The sequence below is a fragment of the Cyrtonyx montezumae genome, unplaced genomic scaffold (genome assembly GCF_038088225.1).
Source record: "Cyrtonyx montezumae isolate F1298 unplaced genomic scaffold, pur_monq_1.0 scaffold_18, whole genome shotgun sequence".
Taxonomy (NCBI): Eukaryota; Metazoa; Chordata; class Aves; order Galliformes; family Odontophoridae; genus Cyrtonyx; species Cyrtonyx montezumae.
This window is the reverse complement of record NW_027071914.1, coordinates 17,472,993-17,483,800: the sequence shown is the minus strand read 5'-3', so window position 1 is coordinate 17,483,800 and position 10,808 is coordinate 17,472,993.

Below are 10,808 nucleotides of genomic sequence, written 5' to 3'. Positions count from 1 at the left end.
TGCATTCAGTAACATCTTAAGTACATTGAAAAAAGAATGTTACAGACAATTTAGCTAGCTCTCCATCCATAATTCTCAACAGATTATTGCTCTTGAATGCATATTATTAACTTCTTATTTCTCAAGATCATCCTATGCTGGAGAGTCCAAAAGAAAACACAGCTTTTCTTCAAGGAAAATCTGAAAGCAAAGTGAGTATTAAAAGCAGAAATCAATGCCTAAGCCTGAAGTAAGTTAAAAAGACATAATCTATGAATAGAACAAGTATTACAGATGTGAGAATAGAGGCAGACTTACAGGTTTCACCGAGTCCTGCTTGTAAAGAAGTGTGGCTGTAATACAATTAAAATACACTACAGGCATATCACCAGAAGCAAGAACTTCTCATCACGAGTGAAATAGCCCAAGCCTGTATTGTATGCATGGAGACATTCAAGATCCATCTGGATGTTTATCTTTATGACCTGCTGTAGGGTACGCACTATAGCAGAGGGGTTGAACTCCATCTCTTCCTTCCAAGCCCTGCTATTCTGTATCATTATCTTAATCCTGAGTTCACTTCAACTGTCCTATTACTGAATGCTGAACAAGAACTGTATAGTTAACCTGAGTGAAAGTGGGAGCTCATTGCTGTATTCTGAATATGCCAGAAGGTCTGTGTGACATTTCTATGGAATGCCTCTGTTCTCTTGGGACTTGATGATTCAGTGCAGAGCCGCTTGGAATTTCAACAAAACTTCAGCCCTTATCACTTCTCAAATGGTTTCCTATTTCTAGTCTGTCAAGTTAAACTAAAAATAATTACTTTGTCTTCAATAATAAGGGGAAGATCAAAATTTCACTGCATAATGTGTTCTGTGCAGCTTACTAGACAGTGGAAACTGTGTTGTCAAAGAGCAGCATGAAACATTTCAAGCCAATGTTTGTAGCAAAGTTTACAAATTTTGGTAATACTCAAGCAAAAGCAGTGTGCAGTTAAATCTCCTCAAGGTCAGTTTGATGATATTTGTTCCTTGCTTGTCACAATTTCATGAAAGAGCAGAGATCAAGGAAAAGGCTGTGTTTAAAATAGGGCTAGTAGCTGGCAGAACAGGCAAATGAAAGAACTGGAAGTCTCTTAGAGTATTAAAAATCAGCATAATTTCTTTCTTCAAAACACTGCAGAATTTAGAGATTACCGTGAGTCAGTCACCGCAAAGTAAATGGTATTCAATGAATAAGACCAACTTCAATATGAAACACATCACTGGACCTCTTGAAGTCCAGAAACTGTCACCTACCTGCCTAGATAAATACTAGACTGTACCCAGCACCATCCCCTGGGGAATACTGGTAGTTACAGGCCTCCAACCGGACTCTGCACCCAGTGGTGACAATGCTCTGCCAGTCAGTCAGTTCACAATCCACCAAGTGACTTTTTTAGGGTGGATGTTTTCTTCTACCACAGATGTGTACACCCGTGTGCAATGACTTTGCTCACCCAGTGTACATTCCTGTTAGTTATTTGCTTGGTTGCACCTCTGCTAATTGTTATCAATTAAACTCTCCTTTCTCCACTTCTGATTTTTTGCTCTTTTGCTGCATGGAAATTTACCATAAATCCTAGCATGTAAGACAGCTCACTTTCTGAAAATAATCTGAATTACTTTGCTGGGACTGTAGCTCTTGCTTCACTGCTAGAATGTAGATTTAATTAAGCCTGTAGAAATCAATTAAGGTTACGTCTGATTGGTTTTTTTTGTTCTGTAAGCTGAATACTGGTAGCTTTTGCACGGTTTTACTGTGATAATGGCAGAATCTCCATAGCAACAGCATGTTTGTATTTCTACAGACATCATATTGTGCCTATACACTCTATCTGAAAAAGCATTTCAATAAATATAATCACAGTCATTTAGTTTATGTGCTGAAGGATTTATTCTTATGAAGATAATAAAATTGTAACTAAAAAGCTTTGCTTATTTGCTTCACATTTTCACTGTTCCAGCTTTACTGGAGTTTAGAATAACAGTATTTCTTTTTGATGCTAAGTAATTGGAAGTTTTTACCTCCTTCCCCTGTAATTCACTAACACACAAACATACACAAGAGCTGCCTGGATTGTTTAAACAAACTTTCTGTGAAATAATTCTTTGTTTCTTCTGCAGAATCTCTGATTCTTTTCTTCAAATGTACCACTTTAAGAAGGTTTTCACCCACTAACACCATCCAAGAAAATATTTTCATGAAGTACACACAAGAAAAACAAAACAGATTAGAAAAAAGCAGCCAAATGGTGGAATACACTTACATGAAATATAACAGTTCATACACTGCATATATACATTTTAAGACTGAAATCAGAACATCATGGATACCATTTTACCCTAAATCCTACCACTTGTAACAAGTGGACTAAGAGACTTTAAAATGAATCTACTTTATTTTTTCCTTTTGTAGTCATCTGTAGCAGAAAGCAGACCCGGTTTCACATATCAAATCCAAGACAGAAGCGCAAAGACATTACACGCAAGTCACTTCATTGGTTGTTAACCTCATTTTCATTTTGATCCCCTGTGTGGCTAAATGACATCTATGATCAGGAAACAACTCCAGTAGTTTCTAGATACTTGAATGCAAAATATTCCTCTCTCCAACTGGTAGAAAAGTGCCAGCTTAGGATAAGCTGAATTTCAGCTAAGAAGGATTTAAACTCAAACCAAACACAGAGACTCAGCCAGCGCATTGCTGCAGCTACTAAATTCTTACACAAACAACAGTCCCTCAGCTCAAAAACTAAGTACTACCCAAAACACAAAGAAGATGCCAAGAGAACTCTGCTAACTCAGTGCAACTCTTATCCCACTCATTATAACTGATTGCCCTGACTACCACTTTATTTATTGACTAGAAGGGCTGACAGAGGACCAGCCATTGATGACAACCACAGCAAGTTATTCCTATGGTCCTTTTCTGCCCCCATCCACCCCCCCCGTTAATTTCACATACCTTCTGTGCTTGTTTGTTAGCAACACAGGTTTCTCAGTAAGATGGCTGAGTACTTGCTATCTGTTCTGCAGGACTGCAGTTTTCTCACCAATCTGACACAAATAAGTATTCAAGCTGTGTAGCATTGGCTAAAAATTCATGCTTCTACATATGATATTCACCACTCTTCAACTCTGCATGTATAAATTCTTTCACCCCTCTACCTGCCCAGAAGTTAGTTGAAGCTGAGGGAGGTCTCTCAGCCATGTTTCAGTAATTGTACATGACTCTACCATGATCTGTACCTTCACAATGAAAAAGGCCACATATATACATATAGTTGTATTTTGAATCCAAGTCTTCATTCGACAGTTAGAAAGTATAAAGAACCTAATTATTAAATGGCAACATCAAAATGAGAAAACAAACCAGATTCTTCAGATTTGCCTTGATTTTTTTTACAGCAGAAATAGTAGGGCTTTGTATTAATTTTCATACCTTCATTCAACAATGCAGGGGGAAAGAGAAAAATAAACACAAATGAAGGACAGAGACAAATTAAAACTATTTAGGATAACGCTTTGAGAAACTAACAAAACACTAACCTTTTAAAGAAAAAAAGCATAGGAAGGAGGAACCAGAGGGAGTGGGGGAGAGTAGGGCAAGAGAAAGGAAAAAAAAAAAAAAAAGGAAGTATGCAAGCTCAACAGCAAAAAACAAAAAGGCATAGCTGCAATTATTTGCAAACTTTTTCTAATGACAGATGGAATTTTCAGTTGAAGTTATCCATAGCATTTAATTGACAAAATAGTGTAGAAGTGAAAAGTGAGTAATATCACTTCTAGAACCTTGTTCTCTTCCCCTGAATCAAATAAATTAGTCTCTTTCAAAGCAACATATATGGTGCCATGCCACCATATACTTCTGCTAGAAGCACCACAGAAAAGAGAAAAATCTAAAACATTAGCAATATGAAATACTCAAAATTTAGCCTTTGATGATTCCATTTTGTCTTGTCAGCTATTACAGTCTTCAGCAAACGAATACAGCTTGAACAGATGCAGTACAACAAGCATTCCAAAGACTCATTAATCCCAGCAGAAAGGCTGTATGACCCTTATAACAGGGAGGTGGACTAGACCAGGAAAGCTGCTATTAAAAGTAGAACCAAGTGAATTCAAAATTAGTATCCTCCAGAATGACAGCAAAAACACACCGAGAAACACACAGAGTACAGTTCTCTGGTGAAAAAAGGAAGAAAAACAAGTCCTTTGAAACAGGAGGGAAAAAAATGAGAGTAGAAGAGCAAGATATCAAAGAAATAATACACAATTTTCTTCCTTGCAAGAGTCTGGGTAAGAAAGCAAGTATATCACAAGATCTTGATGCCTCACAGTTTCTATATTTTATAGAATAAATGCAGAATCACCCAATAGCTTGGGTTGGAAGAGACTCAAAGGCTATCTAGTTCTAACCTTCCTGCCATCATTACTTTACAGTAACTGACCAAACTCCACAAAACAAACAAACAAACAAACAAAAAAACCTAAAGAAATAATAATAATAAAATAAAATAAAAAAAAAATCAGAACAACAACCCAGTCATTAAACACCACAATTCCTTAGAGCGTGAGTAAAAAGATTATACTGTCACGAAGCAGCCTTTCCAACATGTGTGTTAATTCCATGCTACCCACTGGTCATCACATGGAGCGAGCAGTACCAGAGAGAGAAGACTGGACTGTCTGAACATATTCAGTTCAGCCTGGCATTTTCCTTTTTTTTTTTTTACACCCACTTTCTGACTTAATGGCCTGAGAGCACCTCAATGACTCCATTCATTAGCTGAAGCAACCCTGTGGCAAATGCAAACCAGTCAGAACAGGTAGATTTTATGAAAGTTAGCTTTCAAATGAAGTTTCAATTCTATTTAATTAAATACATGCCCTATATTTGTGGGTGATAACAGCAATACTGCAATTTACATTCAGTTTTCAGATTCTCCAACATGACCTAGGAAATAAGAGTAAGCTTGAAAAATCCTGCAGCGTGGCTTTGACCAAATTCATATCTAGCACACTTCCCTTTAAAAGTCAGGCAGGAGTGTTGCTAATATGGATATTCTACATTACCTCTTTGCCATCAAAGAGCCATTTGCTCCATACAAGATTTAGTCATGAGAGCCCATTTTTACCTCCTTTAATAATAAATATTTCCTGTAAATATAATTCTTTAAATCATTACTGCTTCATATAATGCTGTAACGCTTCTTGGGGTTTCAAATGCCTCACAGCAGTTGAAACTTGCACTGATCTAAAAGTGCTATGTTGTTTAACTCTGATCTCATGATGGATAAAGTAGAAGAGAAACATACGGAACCTGTTTCACATTTAACAATAGTCTCTGACCCTGTTCTCCTTCCTACAGCAAATTCCTGATACGTCCTTCACCTATCTTCAATCTTAACTTTCTATATATGACATAGCAGATAAGAGAACTCTTCTTTCTCAAAATCACAAAGACTGCACGTAGTTTTACCAGGTGCCTATTAAAATTCCTATATATATTGAGATGGAAATCCCTTATATTAATGCAATCCTATATGGTTAAGAAATAAAGTAATAGTATTTCCTGAAATACTCGTGCTGTTAATTAGCTTGTTGAACTAAAACGAAACATACATACAAGAAACCTTAACCTCTATCAATTCTTCAGACTGCTACATCTCTGTTGCCATGGTCACAAGTTACCATAGAAACCATTAGACTCATCTGTATTTTTAGATCAAAATTCTACTTTCACAAAATATAGAATAAATTGATAGAAACTACTGATTCTTATGCAGAAATACTACAAAAATCAAAGCAGAAATTAGACTGACACTGCTGAGGCACACATACACGAAGAAATTGTTTAACTGCAGAAAAAAAAAAATTGCCGACAGTACCATTTACAGAGCTGCTTCATGAGCTAGAAAATGGTCTGAATGGACAATTAAAAAACCCGAGGACATTTATTATCTAATACTTTTGTACGCATAAGCCTTGCTAGTAAATATTTAAATTAAAAAGCTCAGCAAGCTTTAACAGTTTTTTTTAGATATGAAGCAATGCTGCATGCAGCTATCTCCTATCTCTGCACTAAAGCCTTTTTTGTAGTTGTTGTTTATGCCGATTTTATTTATTTATGCCCTCTCTTTCTAAGTAGGAAGTTCACTCTCAAAACGTTCAACCAGACCCACTCGATCTATTTTCAGGCAGCTTTCTGATCTCTCATTTTCAGTGATTTTATGTCGCACCATGCCCTCTGGTGGACAAACATAAATCCACAACCCTGTGAATTTAATGCTTTTAGATCAGCACTACGCTAATTGGAAACTTAATCACAGAAATGTTATATCAGAAACAAGCATTAACATGTAGTCTTTAATTCGTGCACTTCAAGGAAGGTCCTTCAGTGACCTTATCCTGGCTAGATGCGTCTCAGCTTTTCCATTTACTCTCTGGACTCTCAGTCAAACACTAGCTCAAACACAGCTTGGCATACCTGAATTTAGTGGTGAATTCAGGGTCAAATGCCAAAATAAAAGTTTCACGTATCTGTGACATTCACAATATTTGAGAAATAACATGAACAGGAAGGCTGGGGAAGTGAGGAGTCCGTCAACTCAATGATTTCCCCAAGAGGCAGCACCATGAATACAAAATTAGGTTTGAGGATCTGTGCTGTTTAATTTAAGAAAGACATCAAAAGAATTTCAATTTGCTTTCTCGTTGTTAAGTCACTAAGCATGACTTAAGATTAAAAAAAAAAACAAAAAAAACAACCCAACCCAGTTTCTGTGTAAAAACATTACCTAAGCTGTAAAATCTAGAACTATGGGAAGCAAGTGATGGCACAGGTTGCCCAGCAACAACAAATACATACACGACCACCGATTTCTCCATTTATTAATGGAATCCTGCTACTCCTTGACATTTTATTGTTTGTAAACTAACTTAATTCCCTATTATAAATCCTCATTGCATATTTCTGTCATAGTTCTTCAAGTTAACCTGCTGCAGTTCTCTGTTATATGGTCACACTGCCACTTTCCTGACTTTGTAATTCCCCAACAAAATCTTCTCTTTCTGTAATTCACATCGCCACTGAGATGCAGTAACCAGTAGTAACTCAAGATTGCAATTAAGGCTTGACAGGAGAGCACTCTGGGTGCTGACCTGCATTCTGAGCAGAAGTCTGCCTTACAACACTTCGTGCAGCACTGCCTACACTCTGCTCCTGAAAGCTCGAAAAATCAGATGGAATCTGATTTTTGAAAGTAGTAAGAGTAAATAATGAAAAATATTCTCTTGAATTAATCCTCTCTGATCCCTTTTTGGCAGGGTTCCTCTGATATTCCATACAGTTTTGTTTGGCTTTGACATTTTTCTCTGCTTGCCCTAGGAAGTAATTTTTGAGAATTTACATTCAAGACCACTTGCACTCTAGTAAAAATTGCTCCTTGATATGCACAGTTAGAATTACAGTACAAGTTGGGTGGGATCCCCAGGGATCATCGAGTGTGACTCCTGGCTCCACACAGGACCACCCGACATCACCCCCTCAAAAAAAAAAAAAAAAAAGAAACATTCAAACCCTACGTCTGAGTGTTGCCCAGTATTTCTTGATCTCCAGCAGCTCCGGGCTGCTGCCCAGAGGGAGCCTGATCTGTGCCCAACAACCTCTGCCTCTAGTGCACAACCCTTCCCAAACATCCACCCCGATTCTGCTCTGATAAAGCTCCATGCTGTTTGCTCAGGTCCTGTCCCCTGTCACCAGAGATCAGCACCGCCCCTCCAGTCCACACTAGGAACAGTAGGTTGCCATGAGGCCTCCCCTCATTCTCCTCTCCTTTGGGCTGAGCAAACAAAACTACCTTGTCCTCTCATACATCTTGCCCTCTAGACCCTTACTTTACGGCCCAGGGTACAGTTGGCCATTTGGGCTGCCACATCACAGTGCTGACTCATGTTCAACTTGCCATCAACCAGAACCCTCAGATCCCTTAAGACAGGGAGTGCACATGCAGAAAGTGATAAGCTATGTAAAAAGGTGATATTCAGTAAAATACTGAATCAAGATGGTAAAATATTGTTGAACACCTTAAACACTGTCTATTTGAAGGAATTTATCTTACAGAGGCTATTGTACTAGCTTGACACACAGAAAAACTAGTAATTTGTTAGGGAGTAACCATTCTGTTCTTACAGTCCCTAACATAGTTTCTCTATAGAAAACTAGAACACAGAATTAAGGTGCTACATATTTTATTCTAACTTATCTCTCATGAAATGTCCCAGCTGAGAGGTAGAAATGCTTCAGTACTCATCTATGCATTCCTGATGTCCACTGCCATGAATTTAAATACCACAATTCTGCTACATGGCAAGTCCAAAATCTTCATTACCTCATGCAAATTATAAACAAGCAAGATAAATGACACGAGTAAACGTGCTCCTTATTCTCAATTTCAGAAAATTTCTCAAGGCATTTTAAACACACACACACACGCATGATCTGTGTGCCATGAGGCATTTCCAACAGAGCTTCAAGAGAAATATCTCCCACACCTGACAGTGTAAGCATGCTGTAAATCCATCTCCTGTGTGGTGGAATAACATTTTGTTCAAAGTCTGGATAATAAGCAGAAAACTTATTTTCTCCTAGTGTTACCAAAGCAATGGAAACTATAGGAAGTTTCTTTTTTTTTTTCCTCCTTCATTTGTCTGAATAGGTGGAGAGGAAAAAAAGCAAAAATCAAAGTGTCTTTAAACATGTTGTAATTATCCATTGTTTGAATCCACATAGTATAGACACTTATACATGGTTTATTTTCATAGCCACATGAGGCTTGTCTTCCTTGCCAAGAAAGAAGGCAAATGAGCAGGTTGAATTTTGCTGTAAGATAACTACAATGCATTGACAGTAACTTATGCAGAACCAAGCTGTTATTCATAAGTTCATAAGTTCATAAGGTTGGAAAGGACCTATAAGATCATCTAGTCCAACCATCCTCCTATCACTATCTCTACCCAACTACTAAATTAAATTCGTACAATACTGCTATGAAACACACTCTGGCAGTACTGCCTGCATTTACGTTCGCCATTTAGCAAATCTCTCCTTCCTGACCTGCTGCAAGGACTGTGACTTAATTTCTTATCTTTGATTAGTCAGTATAGCACTGCATTTCAACTGTAGCAACAAAAATCTTAGATACAGTCTCAGAAAGTTGCCCATTATAGGAGATGGCCTATGGGTCATTGAGAATACATTCACTTCTGCATCTTCTCACAAATATTACTTCTTCAGTGTTACAGCTGAGAACTAGAGCAAGAAAACAATGGCTTGCTTGTAATGTGTTTATAGAAAAATTTTAGGAAAAGCAGCAACTAAATCCTGATTTCCAGGAAAACAAAACAAAACAACAACAAGCATGCTAATCACTGTTTCTTTGCATTTCATGTTATTGTGATTCCAGTTTTTCTTTACAAATGGAATACTGACAATTATGACATGGAATTTTTGAGATTTTACAGATAGCTGGTACATGACTGTAGCAAAACCCAGCATTAGTAGGTGCAAAAAACAGGCTTTGTTTGCGCATTCAACTTCCCAGATGAACCCATCCTCTGGAGCTCTCCGCTGGTGTTTCCCCAGTGTAAGATGTCTACTACGAAGTGCTGTGAGTACTTGATACTTATCAAGTACTTTCCACAGACCATAGGTTCATAGGCACATTAGGTTGGAAAGGACCTACAAGATCATCTAGTCCAACCATCCTCCTATCACCATCCCTACCCAACTACTAAATCAAATCCCTTAGCACCTCATCTAAACGCTTCTTGAACAGCGCTAGGGACGGTGCCTCAACCACCTCCCTAGGCAGGCCATTCCAGTGCCTGACCACTCTTTCAGAGAAAAAATGTTTCCTCAGGTCTAATCTAAATCTTCTCTGGCACAACTGAACACTGAGAGAAAAATTCAAACTTTATGGTTCTGGAATGATGAAAGGTTTGAGAATCTAAATGCACATAGGTCAAGACTAGCTTAGAAAAGTGGATGGCTCCTGTAAGACAGAAATCAGAATCTAATCTGTAGGGTGCAGAGCTAAGGTGAGGTCAGAGACTCAGAAAAAAATCATCAGTATTTCCTAGACAAATCTGTACACACAGAGCCCATTTTTCACCCCACCCTATCTCACCAGACAGGTTCTTAGCTGCTATGAAAACTTACTGTCTTCATTTACCATTCAAACTAATTGTTCCCACAAGTTACTCTGCACACTTAAGACCTCTTCTCATTTGATGCTGTTAGGCTTCATAGCAATACCCTAGAAACAACATAAAACTGAGTTGTTTGCAGCATCTCATAGTAGTGCCAAACTCCAAATGAAAGGTGACCTTTTTCCAGTTCATTCTCCTTGGTAACACTAAAGTACATTCCCATACTGCATATGCATGTATGTATATAACAAAACATTAAATTCAAGCACTAATCAAACGTTAAATTCAATAGGCTCCAGATTATATACAACACGGAACTCTTGGGCAACCAGCTCTAGGTAGCCCTGCTTGAGCAGGCCAGTTAGATCACATGACCTTCAGAGACTCCCTTCCAAACTCAACCAGGTTTTCTCCGAGCTCATGCAGCCTCAAGAATGTTTTGCAGGTTCTCCAAGTGTGTTTATAGAGCAACTCAGAGAGCAGCATAGGATGCATCAGCCTGGTGGCAAGTTACACATTCCCAATAGGCATCTAAGAATATCTCTAATGCTGAAAAATTACACAGAGGAAAGT